Raw genomic sequence first — 12087 nt, 5'->3', positions numbered from 1 at the left:
AGAATAAACCTATGAAGGGAACCTGGCTTAGCCTTGTTTAAAGGTCCACTTAGGTCGCTGGGTGTTTTTTTGCTTTGCCTCCCTTCTTAGGCCTTTTGAGTTGGGGGAGGGCAGCAGAGGGAGTTTTGTCACTGTCTAAAAAACTGTTCTGGCCCTATTTTTCTTAATCACTTGCACTGAAAGCTAGATAAGAAAAAAATGGTGCTGTTCTAACTTAGAGCTACTGTTATTGTAGTGCTGTGTCACATTTTGCTGCTGGAAACTATAGGTGCTCAAATCGCTCAGCATCTTCCTTTAGAAGCATGAAAAACTAAACATGGTGGAATTTAATCTTCTTTAGAGGAGTTTAAGGTACAACTTGTCATAGCTGACTAAAGGCCATAAGATGTGGTGGGTGGAATTAGATCTGCAGCAGTCTCGGGCTTGCATTTTATTTGTAGCTTGGAAAGTAGTGATTAGAATACCTTTTTAGTACCTATTAGAGTTTATCAAACATAGCATCTCAAACTACTCCTACAAGAATTAAGAGTGTTTGTATACAGGATGTTTATCAGAACACATGGGCTTTCCTTAAATGTTTTGAGAAAAGCGTATTCATCTTTGTGTAATTTGGGATGGATGGGAGGAGGGTTGGTAATCAGTCTGGTTTTCTGAATAAACCTTTATCTAGTTAAAGGTAAAACTGAAAAGTGAGTATGTGTGCACATGTGCACTATCTTTTCAACACACCTGTTTGGTCTGTGATTTGCTGTTTCATTACTCTGTTCTTTATAGATATTTTTTGCATCTTGTTTTTCCATGCAGGGACTTGCCTGATTTATTTCCTAATGTTTCTAGGTAGAAAGAGGTTGCACAGAACTTCTGCTTGAACTTGCTGGCATGCAGTCCTGAAGTATAATATCTCTTTGTTTTGAAAGATAGTGGCATTAGGCACTGAACTACATTCTTTTTTTTTCCTGCTTCAGCTAGGGGTAAATGTGCCATAGGGTATCGAATTTATCAAAAGTATTAACCAAAATTATTTAAGACAAAAAAGCAATAACTAGCTGACTTTACCAATGTAATAATTGGTAGTGCATTAAATAGTGCATGCATAAGTCTGGAACCTGTGGTAAAGTCTCTCTGGAACGTTTGGTTGTACAATGTTTGCAAACATTTGTGCTTGAAGTTGCCTTTTACAACAGTCCATAAATAAACTTAAAACAGCAACACACACTGTATTACTCTGGCCAAGGCAGGCTTTTTTGCATTTCCTTGACGTGGAAATATTTATTTCTTGCCTGTGCATTCTACAACTTCAGTCTGTTTTTCTCCATGTTCAGAACTGCTCCTTTCCTAAGGGAATGAAACTGGCCATTTCTTTAAATAGTTTGTGAAGATGGTAGGAGTTGCCACAAGGAAATGTTTTCATATTAACTTTTTCCCTGCTACGTTATAACCCCCTCCAAGCCCAACAAAAAAAACAACCAACAAAACCTGTCCCTAGATTGTTAATGAAATCATTTTAAGAGGAAAGTAAGTCAGATTTACTGCTGCTTATGAGAGGGTGAGAAATTGAAGAACTAAGTCTGATGTCAGATAATTTTGTCTGATCGAAGTATAGAAAGCCTATTGAAAAGGGAGTGAGAGATAATTAGGATTAAGGAAAATGGAAAACTTCAAGAATAATATTTGCAGAAAACTACAGTTCCTTCTTGAATATTCAGTTTTGTTTGAAGCCTATTGTGACCCTTTAAATACATATTTAATTTGCAGGAAAATATTTCAGTCTTAGCTGGAAGAAAACACTGACAAACAAGGGAAGTTGGGGTGGGGAATGAACTGCCCTGTCAGCTGCCTCTCTGTTATCCTGCACTCAGGTAATTTTATATTTATATGGAGAAGGTGTTGAAAGTCTTACTGGGAGATACTGTGTTAATACCTTCTTCACTCAAGAGTCCCACTGTCCTCCAGGTGGCAGTCAGGATGAGCGTTCTGAAAAGGTTTCATTGAACTGATTGAAACCTGAGAACAGCATACCTGTAATTCCTTTTAGATGCTTCTACTGCCTACAGTTGTGCTAACCTCAGGTCCTTGAATGCTTTTTCCTATCTTTACGTCCATGTTTATGTAAAAAATGCTGTTTGTATTGGAACGTAGTTCAAGATTAAGGTGGGGGTTCTTGACAAGCTAGTGTTGCAAAATGCCATCAAGCCACCTTTCCTTCAACAATACTTTGAATGCTGCTTTTTCTTATTTCTGTCACATTGCAATAGTAACACACTTAATGTAGTGCCTGAACTTTTTTCCTCATGAGTTAAGTTTCTCATCAGAGCCTGAGAGGACTGCAGTCATGAGGGTGAAAAGGAAGGAAAGTCTGTAGAGGTCACATGTGACAGCTGTATTTTGACTCTGGATCCTGATCAGAACAGCAGTTCTAAGAGTGGCGGAGAATAAGTAAAGTTAAGGGTTTCTTTGTATAGCTGAAAAATGAAGGAGAAATAAGCAGAGAACCTTGCACAAGGGATAGCTTTAATAAACAGACTTTTTCTGAAACAAGCTTTGCCTCCATAACTAGCAGAAATATCAGTCCCTGTAGATGTTATCTCTCTTTTTTTTTAAAAAAAAAAAAGGCATTTGGAGCTGCTAGACAGCTGGGAGTGGGGAGGTTGGATATTCTGTGAACCAGTCTGTGAGCTCCTAGAATGGAAATGTGCTGGGACAGATGTGTCCTCTGATCCTGTAAACCCAATAAGGAGGGTATGTATGGCTGTTTTTTTCATTACTGGTCAGTCTGTGATCATTGATGTGAATATGGAGTTTTCTGAACATGTGCGGGAGTTCATCTAGCACTTGATATTTTATTGCTTGTTTCTGGGATGCCTGAAATGATTCTTAAAATTCTTTGATACATTTGAATATACATAAAAAAACAAGTAACGGTACAAAACGTGATCATTCCAGGATCATCCTAGTGCATCCTGTTGCATTGCTACAGTAGGAACACATGAGTTTAATATCCTGTATTTTCTGGGACTCACACCAAATGATAAAATTGTGTGGGTTTGGGGTCCACACCAGCTATGTTTGAGGCCTGTACTGATAAAAAGTCTTGATTTTTCTCTTTACAGTTACCTAGGCTGTACTGTGATACAGCACTGGGATATAAACCTCATCAGTGTACAGCTGTGGTTGCAGACAGTACCATCCTTGCGTTACATGAATATTACTTACAGGGTTGTGACAAAAACTACATTCCCCTGAGTATTTGGTAATCTGGATACAGATGTACAAACACAGGCAGTTAGGTATGGTATTTTAAAACTAAATGGGCACAATCTCTTTGGGGATAATGATCATGATTCAAAATACTCTGAGGCAGTTAAGTTCTTACACATAAAAGTTACTGGTATATTAGTACAGAGGAAGGCTAAGAAATTGCACAAAGGACTGAATATTATTCTTGAGTAAAAATGAAAGGGAAATGAAAAACGCTTTAATAAGTTTCAGGCTTATAGCAGTTGGGTGAGATGACCTCCAGAGTTCCCTTCCAACATTAACCGTTCTGTGATTCTGATTCTGTGAGAACAAATCAACCACCAGGCAAAAACTCAAAGTTGAGAAGAAGCTGGGAGTTCTGGTACATCACAGGATGACTGAACTGGTAGTTTTAAGCAGCTAGGAAAAAAATACCATAGGATGCATCAGGATCAGGAGGAGGTGAGGGAGCACTTGCTTCTCAGGCTGGCAGGTAATAAATATCATGCTGGGGGGACCAGCACTTGCATTCAGGAACAGGGCTGCCATCCAGAGCGACCTGGACAGGCTGTAGGAATAGGTCTTGTGCAGTGCAGCTTGGACAAATGCTGAGCTCTGATAGCATTTAAAATGATACCTTAGAGAGGCTGAGTGCCTTTCTTGCTGGGATCATAATGGACCAGCACCTCCTGGTGCAGAACACCATCCTTGGTAGTTTTCTAGACCAGGCTGGTTAGAGCCCTGAGCTACATGCTTCAGTTTCCTTACTGATGCTTTGAGCAAGAGGTTGGACTGGGGACCTCCTGTGATCTCTGCTATTTCAGGTAGCAATAGGAGTGAAGAAGGCTGGGGAGAGTCTCTTCTGAATTCAGGGTGTGATTGTAGTCATCAGTCTTCAAGATGAATTCAAGTAGTAGTGCATCCAGCAAACAATTTCTAGGGTAGTGTTGTTGTTTAACCCCAGCCAGCAACTAAGCACCATGGAGCCACTCACTCACTCCCCCCTGCCCCCCCTGCAGTGGGATGGGGGAGAGAATTGGAAAAAAAGTAAAACTTGTGGGTTGAGATAAGAACAGTTTAATAGAACAGAAAGGAAGAAACTAATAATGATAGTAATAACAATACTAAAATGACAATAATAATAAAAGGCTTGGAATATACAAAACAAGTGATGCACAATGCAATTGCTCACCACCTGCTGAACGATGCCCAGTTAGTTCCCAAGCAGCGATCTGCATCGCCCCCCCCCCCCCCCCTTAACTCCCCCCAGTTTACAAGTTTACATACTGGGCATGACATCACATGGTGTGGAATATTGCTTTGGCCACTTTGGGTCAGCTGTCCTGGCTGTGTCCCCTCCCAACTCCTTGTGCCCCTCTAGCCTTCTTGCTGGCTGGGCATGGGAGGCTGAAAAATCCCTGCCTTAGTCTAAACACTACTTAGCAACAACTGAAAACATCAGTGTTGTAAACACTATTCTCATACTAAATCCAATATACAAGACTATACCAGCTACTAGGAAGAAGATTAACTCTATCCCAGCCAAAACCAGGACAGGTAGTCAGAGAAACAGAGCAGACGACAGCAGTCCGGAGAAGTGTAGTTGGCAATTTTTTTCCAAGTTAGTGAGATTTGATTTTTATGGGTCATCTATAAAACACTGACAACAAGTGTTCTGGTTTTGTTGCTAATGGGATGCCAGTTTGAGTACAAATGATGTCCAATTCTTGTCACTAAAGGAAAATGTAAATTAGTGGTTTACAGCCTTTGATCTGGAGCTACTCATGGGCTACGGGCTAGTTCTAAGGGATCTGTAGGTAGTAGCTGAGGTAAGCAGGCATTCTGACAGTACGTTTAAATTTGATTAAAGGCTGCACTTCCACTCAAAAATTAGGTGTAGGAATTGAAGGATTGTAAATGAGTTCAGACCAACAGAAAAATAGAACAGTGTATCTTCAAAACTATTTAATACCAGATTGATTTAAGTCCTTCACAATGTTTTGGCAGGTAGGAAAGCAAACTATAGTGAAGACTTCATACCCTGTTCTGAAAATGTCTTTTCCATTGTCGGTAATATTTGTTGGAATTTGCGTTCTCCTGCACATTAGCTTAAAACATACCAGAGAATGGGCCTGTCTCTCCTTAGCGATCTCGGTCGGGGCAGGGAGTAGAAAGCGATATCCCCGGACATTGTCAGTGTGTTAGCTGGCTTTGTACGAAACCTACATTCTGCTTTAAGACAAACTGTAAACCTTTAATGCTAGGTTGTAATAAGTGCGTTTTTTCTGTGTTAGCCAGTTCAGTAATTTGAGCCTGCTGTTTAGCAGCTCCAGGGAATTCCCTGGTGACACAAAAAGGGGATATTGTGGCATCTGTCCCAGTTTTGTTCTCAGTAACACCATATATGGATGGGTCTTGGTCAGTTGTGGATGTCAGTAACATGGTCCTGCACATTAGGAATTGTTGAAGATGCAGATACTGTTTAGTTCTGTCATTGCAGCTTTCGCTTTCTGTGACTATTATTGTGTGTGTTTAGTTTGTCTTTGGCAATGACATTTCTTATAAGCCCTCTGTTATTTGAGATTTTTGTGGTATGATTGTTTCCATCTCTTAACTGCAGTAGCCAATAAGCAACAGTAGAAGAAATCATATGCCTATGGAATGTGGACCAAGGATGTGGGAGTCTTAAATGCACTCTCTTCAAATTTATCTGATCTTTGTATTTTTTCTAATTAACTTAAGGAAAATTTTGGAATCAACTGGGACAGTAATTCTAGGCTATAGTCCAGTAGTGCTTGAAATATAAGTATTAAATGTTTTTCATTTTATGCTGTTTATTTTCTTCAAAGTGACTTTGGTACAGTCTTTCACACCTCTGAGTGTAATGAGTTTGGCTTTTATTTCTTTTTATTAAGCAGAAGTGAAAATATTATGGTGAGGAGGGATACTTAAAGGAACTACTTTGTAGAAAATTATGTTTGTAGAGAAATTATGTTTGGTAAACACTACTGAAAATATCTGTCTTCCCCTTTATGCATCTAAACAGTTGTAGAAATCTGACTCATCCATTGGAGCCTAATTTCCATATGTAAATGAAGAATAATATTTTCTTTGGAACTCACCGTAAATTTGCCTGTTGCCTGCTCGTATGGTCTGAGAAAACTATGGACAGTGGCTGTAGTTAACTGATTTTAGTGTACTAGCTTGTCATCACTACTGCAGTGTAATACTATGAAGCAGGATTTCCTTGCACTGTTGGCTTTCCCATCCTTTTTTAACTGAGTCAGCTAAAATAGGTTTCGATATCTAGTCCTTACTAAATAGCTCTGAACTTTAAAGATTGCTATGTTTTGCTGTTCCTCCACTATTCAAAGTGAAATATGGGCATAGTCACAGGAGATGGGATGGTTGCTTACAAAGATTTTTTTTTCATGGAAAGAAGAAGGAGGTCTGAACTGAAAGAAGTTGACTTGAGTTTGGCATTTTGGTGCACTTCCCTTTTATCACTAGTAGCAGGGAAAGGACAACAGGCAGATGACTTGCCAATAATTCTTTGTCTTGATAAACTCAAAAAATCCAAACGATCAACTTCCCCCTCCACACACCCCCCCACTGCAAAATGCTGTTTTTCTCCCTTTAAGACCATTATCATATATCAGTTTAAACTGTGAAACTACCCCTGCAGCTCTATTCCATGGGCTTCTCAGTCTAAACATGCCAGTTGTATAATAAACTAAATTATATTAAAGGAAAGATGTGTTTTTCCTTTGGAGAGTCTGTATTTTGGGGTCATTTGCAGCATACTCAAATGTACTATGTAAAAGGTATCATTCTTCACCGGAATGAATGAATTGCTGAGCATGCACTATAAGCTTTTTTTGTAGCAGTTGGTCTGCTCAAACTTTAAAGATCACTTCTAGGGCTGAACATGCTTGCTTTATTTACATCTAGTGTCTAGACCGGTGAATGTAACCCACCCTGAGTGAACCACTTTACTTTGGGAATTCTTCTTGTGCACAAAGACTGCAAGTACAATATATACAACTTAAGAATAGAAAGAAATGATTTATTGGAAGATGTAGATAATTGGTAGCATGTTAGTCCTAGCTAAATGTTAATATGCCCTTCATAAGACATCTGATAAGTCATGAGGAGGAACCTGACCTCAGACGAGCAAAAAAATGCCCAGTCTTACCAACTAAAGACTTGTTGTCCTGACTCCTTGGGAGGTAAAATTATGGGTATCCAGATAGGGAGGGAGGAGCTCAAATCATTCAGTGAATCCTTTATGAGAATTTCAGAGACTTGGAAATAAGTAATTTGTATCAGAGACGTTTCCTAAACTGTTTCTCCTATTCCAGAAATGTGGTGACTTAGCAAGTACCTGCACAGTCTCAAATTCAGGTTGGTCATGCTTGCTTCCGTAACTGCATCTCTAAGCTAAGAATGTTGGTTTATTTTTATAAAGAGCAGTTGTACTTCAGTATCATATTCTTCAGTCACCAAATTTACTGTAGATTTGCAGAGTTAGAGATTCATTAGTGAAGTGGTTTACCTCTTAATGTTTCCCACTCTGAAGAGTTTCACAAAGCACTTCATAAATGCCAGCGTGCTTTAGAAGAAAGCCTGTTCATAGCTGCTACAGTGGCTGGTCCCAAGATACCCAGCTGGAGACTGACAGTCTACAGGCCCTCTGGTTATTCTAGGTAGAACCTCAGTGAACTAAAATGTCATCACCAGGAAATGAAGTTCATGGCGCTTGCAGTCAGCTGTTAATGACAACAGATGCTAAATTCAGCATGTGTTGGGCTGCCAAGCAAAATGGCAGTGCCTTGTTGCTGCTCTGGCTGAGATGCCAGAGCTCTTGCTGAAGTTCTTGGTGGGCTGCTGCTTGATTGTACCAGCCTATCCTTAGCTTTCTTTCTGGGTGCTGGCCCTTTAGTACAAGGGGATCATAGCTGAACCTCCCAGGAGTTTTTCTGTACAGACAAGGTGGTTTCAGGATTGGCAGCAAAGCTTCATGTCTGAAGTGCCCTCACTTTTATCAGCATATGTCATCCAGTTGATTTGAGGGGCAGCAGAAAGTAGAATATATACAAATGTGGTGTGTTGGCCTGGACTAACAGCTGAACTCCTGCCCAGCTGCACACTTAACTCCCTGCTGCTGCACCTCAGTGGGTGAGAATAAGGAGGAACAGGAACAAGGAAGCTTGTCAAGATAAAATATGGTTTGCTTACCAATTACCATTGCAGGCAAAACGGACTTGACTTGGGGAAAATCAACTCTATAGCCAATTAATACATATATATCTTTAATTACTGATTCAGATATTGGAAAGCAAAAAGACAAACATTAGAGGGAAAACACTTCTTGTCCCCCTTTTCCAAGCTCAACTTTACTCCAGGGACTTCTCCCTCTCTTGTTATCACTGCAGGTTACACTCACTCACTTTAGAGTGGCAACGAGGGGTGTGGGGAGGACTGGGGAGGGGGGAGTTGTGGTCAGCATGTAGGGGTTTCACTCTGCTCCTCCCTTCTCCCACCTTTCCCTTGCTGTGGCCCAGGTCCTCCACAGGCTGCAGAGACTCTCTGCTCTGCTGTGGGTCCTCTGTGTGCTGCAGGCAACACCTGCTCTGCCATGGAGCTCCTCCTCTGGCCTTGGTGTTCCCTGTGCTGCTTCTTGCTCCTTTTTGTTCCCTCTTCCTCTGCCTGTCTGGTGGTTTTGCCCTTTCTTAAACATATTTTCCTTGAGACATTGCCAGGTAAGCTGAGGGGCTCAACTGTGCCCCTGTGGTGGGCCTGTGGGGCTGGCTGGCACAGGCTGCGTCTGGCACTGGGCAGCCCATACCTCTCCTCACCCCTGCAGCCCATGGATACCCAAACCCTGCTGCTGCAGAGTACACCCAGCCTGGGATAGCATATGGTGTGGCAGGAGCTGCATAGTTGTAAGGTAGGAAAGCTGAGAACTAATGGCCCCGCTGTCTTTTGAAGGTCAGCTCAGCAATGAGCTTTGCTTAACAGAGATTCAAGAGTCTGCAAATCTGATAATTAACATAATTTGCCTTTGAAGGGGATAATTTGGCTCTTGGAAATTTTGTATATATCGCCTGTGTGGTGTTGCGCTTCCTACCCTTTAATTTGGAGAAGTGTAGTGCTGTTGGGCATATCACCTTTGAAAGATGCCGGCTCCAGAAATAACGTGAATCTTTTCAAAGCCGAATGTGGCGTGTGTCGGAAGAGAGGAATATCTGTACAATAAGCTGTGCTCAGCTACGTAGCCTTTTTGGGTTTTTTGGTCTTCATTAAAATGTACATTTGTGAGAAACTAGTTTTCAAGACAGTTACTATACTGCGACTCTCCCTGCGTAGTGGCTCTGTCAGGCGTAACTCATCCTGGTTGTGGTCGTCATCAGGAGCCTCTGCTTGCTGTGGTCTTGGCAGAGAAAATTAGAGGAAACGGCATCTTGTAGTCCTGCTATTAAAGCCACGTGGGATTTTCAGTAATTCCCTTAGTCTGTTTGTACAAATGGGTTTAATTATGTTTCTCTGCCTTTGTAATTGTAGTAAAAGGTTTGGGAAGTTTGAATTACCATAGGCTGAAAACATTTTAAAAATTTCTGTAGTAGACCTCCAAAGGCAGCACTCTGGGGATAAAGTGTCCCTTCTTTGCCAAGCATTTTAACAGATTGCAGTTACAGCTGATGTTACAGTGTTGCAATACTGTGAAGGAAGATGTGACGGGAAGGAAGTATTGCATAGTTCTCTCTTCTGAAATGGATAACGGCTTTGTGGCCTTCTTAGGAAAACACCTGATTCTTTTCTTGAGGAATAAATCCCGTCTAGAACAGAGATTAGGAAGATTCACAAGTAATTACACTTGGCTGTTAAAACCTTTCTGCGTATATTAAACGTGGGCAGTTGCTCACTGTGCAGCATAGCAATTGGCACATTTCTTAGCCCTTTTTTTAGGTTTGGACAGTTTGTAGGTTTACGTCTAAAACTGCCAGATGAAAGTGACAGTTGTTGCACGTTATTGTTGCTTGTTCAGTGATAAGGTAGTCATAAACTTGCCTGATGTATTGCATTGAAATGAAGGCTATAGTCATAAATCAGTAATTTAAGAGCATGGTTTTGAGGGTGTTGCTGTTGTGGGATTTTTATGTTATCCTAAAATGAAATTTAAGAAGGACATAGTTATTTTTTTCACCCCTTAAATGCAGCCTTGCATGGAGGTTGATGCTAGTAGATTTCTGATGACAGGTTATTTACTGAACAACAGAGTTGTGTATACTCAGAAATTGATAACAGAACCTGGCTATTTTCACTGGATTTTACCTCTGCACAAGCTGAATCAGTAGGGAATAAAAGGACCCTCATGGCTTTTATTTGTGTGTATTTCTGCAATGGCTTAAGTGAATGAAAGTCAGTACCCAGCCCCTCCTCTTTGCATTTAGGGGAATGAAGTGGTTCAGGTCATTCATTGGCCCAGGAAAAAAACGACCTAACAAGTGATGGTAGGACCAAGTTAGCTTATACAGGGTCTTGTGAGCACAAGTACTGGTAAAAGAGACAAGTCAGGAATGTCGATGAGGTAAAGGAGGGGCTGGGGCAATGCCAGCTTTTACTGGCTTGCATTGCTGTGGGATCGTACCTTTTATAAACTGATAACAATGCATGTTCATATGTAGAAGAAAGTTTTATCCTGCTGCTGACAGGAAAAAAAAACCCCTCTTACAATGACAGTTTCTATTATATTAGTATAGCTACACAACTATGTGTATTTGGTGATCTTGTAAAGCAGTCAGAATGTGGCGCAGTTTGCAGTGTAACTTTAAAACCATGCTACTCATCTCCTATGACGTTAACCTGCCAGATCTGAAGTCAGAGCAATTTTAATGTTACTGTGCAAGGAAGCTGTAGGTTCTGAAGCAGTTAGAATTTCCAAATGTGAATACGAACTATTAATTTTATTTGGTGTTGTATATATCAGGAAAGCCTTTTTTCAAAGATGTGCTGCTGTCCTTTCAGTAGCTAGAAATGTGTCGTGGTTTAACCCCAGCCAGCAACTAAGCACCACGCAGCCGCTCACTCACTCCCCACCCCCCCAGTGAGATGGGGGAGAAAATTGGGAAAAGAAGCAAAACCCATGGGTTGAGATAAAAATATAGCACCGTACCAGCTACTAGGAAGACAGTTAACTCTATCCCAGCTGAAACTAGGACAAAAAGTAAGATAAGCTAGAAAGAAGTAAGCTAGAAATTTAAGAACTATGTTTCTATAAAAATAATTAAAATAGTTAAATAAAAATGAAATATGAAGTTACAAATTGCTTTTATGTTAATCCTTTTTTTTTTAGCTACAAAACCTGTCCACAAAAAACGTGGCATGGCTACCTTTGAACTTCTGTAAAAATAAATTTGAACCTCAATCAGGTGGTCTTTTTCAGGCTATATTAACATTAGCATTAAAGTTGACTTGAGAATATAAACAAAAAAGACTCAATGTAAGGGTCTTTCATTTAGAAACCAAAGATGCAATGTTTTTCTGCTTCCTTTTGCAATTACACTATGATTACAAGTTTATAGGAAAATCAAGTTAGGGTTTGGTATTTGAATCAGTCAATACTTTGCATCACATGTGGGGAAAGTGTCTGGTGTTCCAAGAGGATGGCTGATCAAGATCTGACTGAAGCCTTTGTAGCAGGATAGGAAAAGAAAGAAGTATTGCTATAAGGATTGGGGATCGTGTGTGGCTTGGAGAGCCATAGGCAGAGTGGGAATAGATGGAAAGGGTGGAGTTAGAGGAGAGTTAGGTTTGATCTTGTTTTGGCTAGGCATTCGTGATGCAAGA

This window comes from Aquila chrysaetos, chromosome Z, assembly GCF_900496995.4.
Source record: "Aquila chrysaetos chrysaetos chromosome Z, bAquChr1.4, whole genome shotgun sequence".
In the NCBI taxonomy this organism is placed as follows: domain Eukaryota; kingdom Metazoa; phylum Chordata; class Aves; order Accipitriformes; family Accipitridae; genus Aquila; species Aquila chrysaetos.
Note: the sequence above shows the minus strand (reverse complement) of the source record.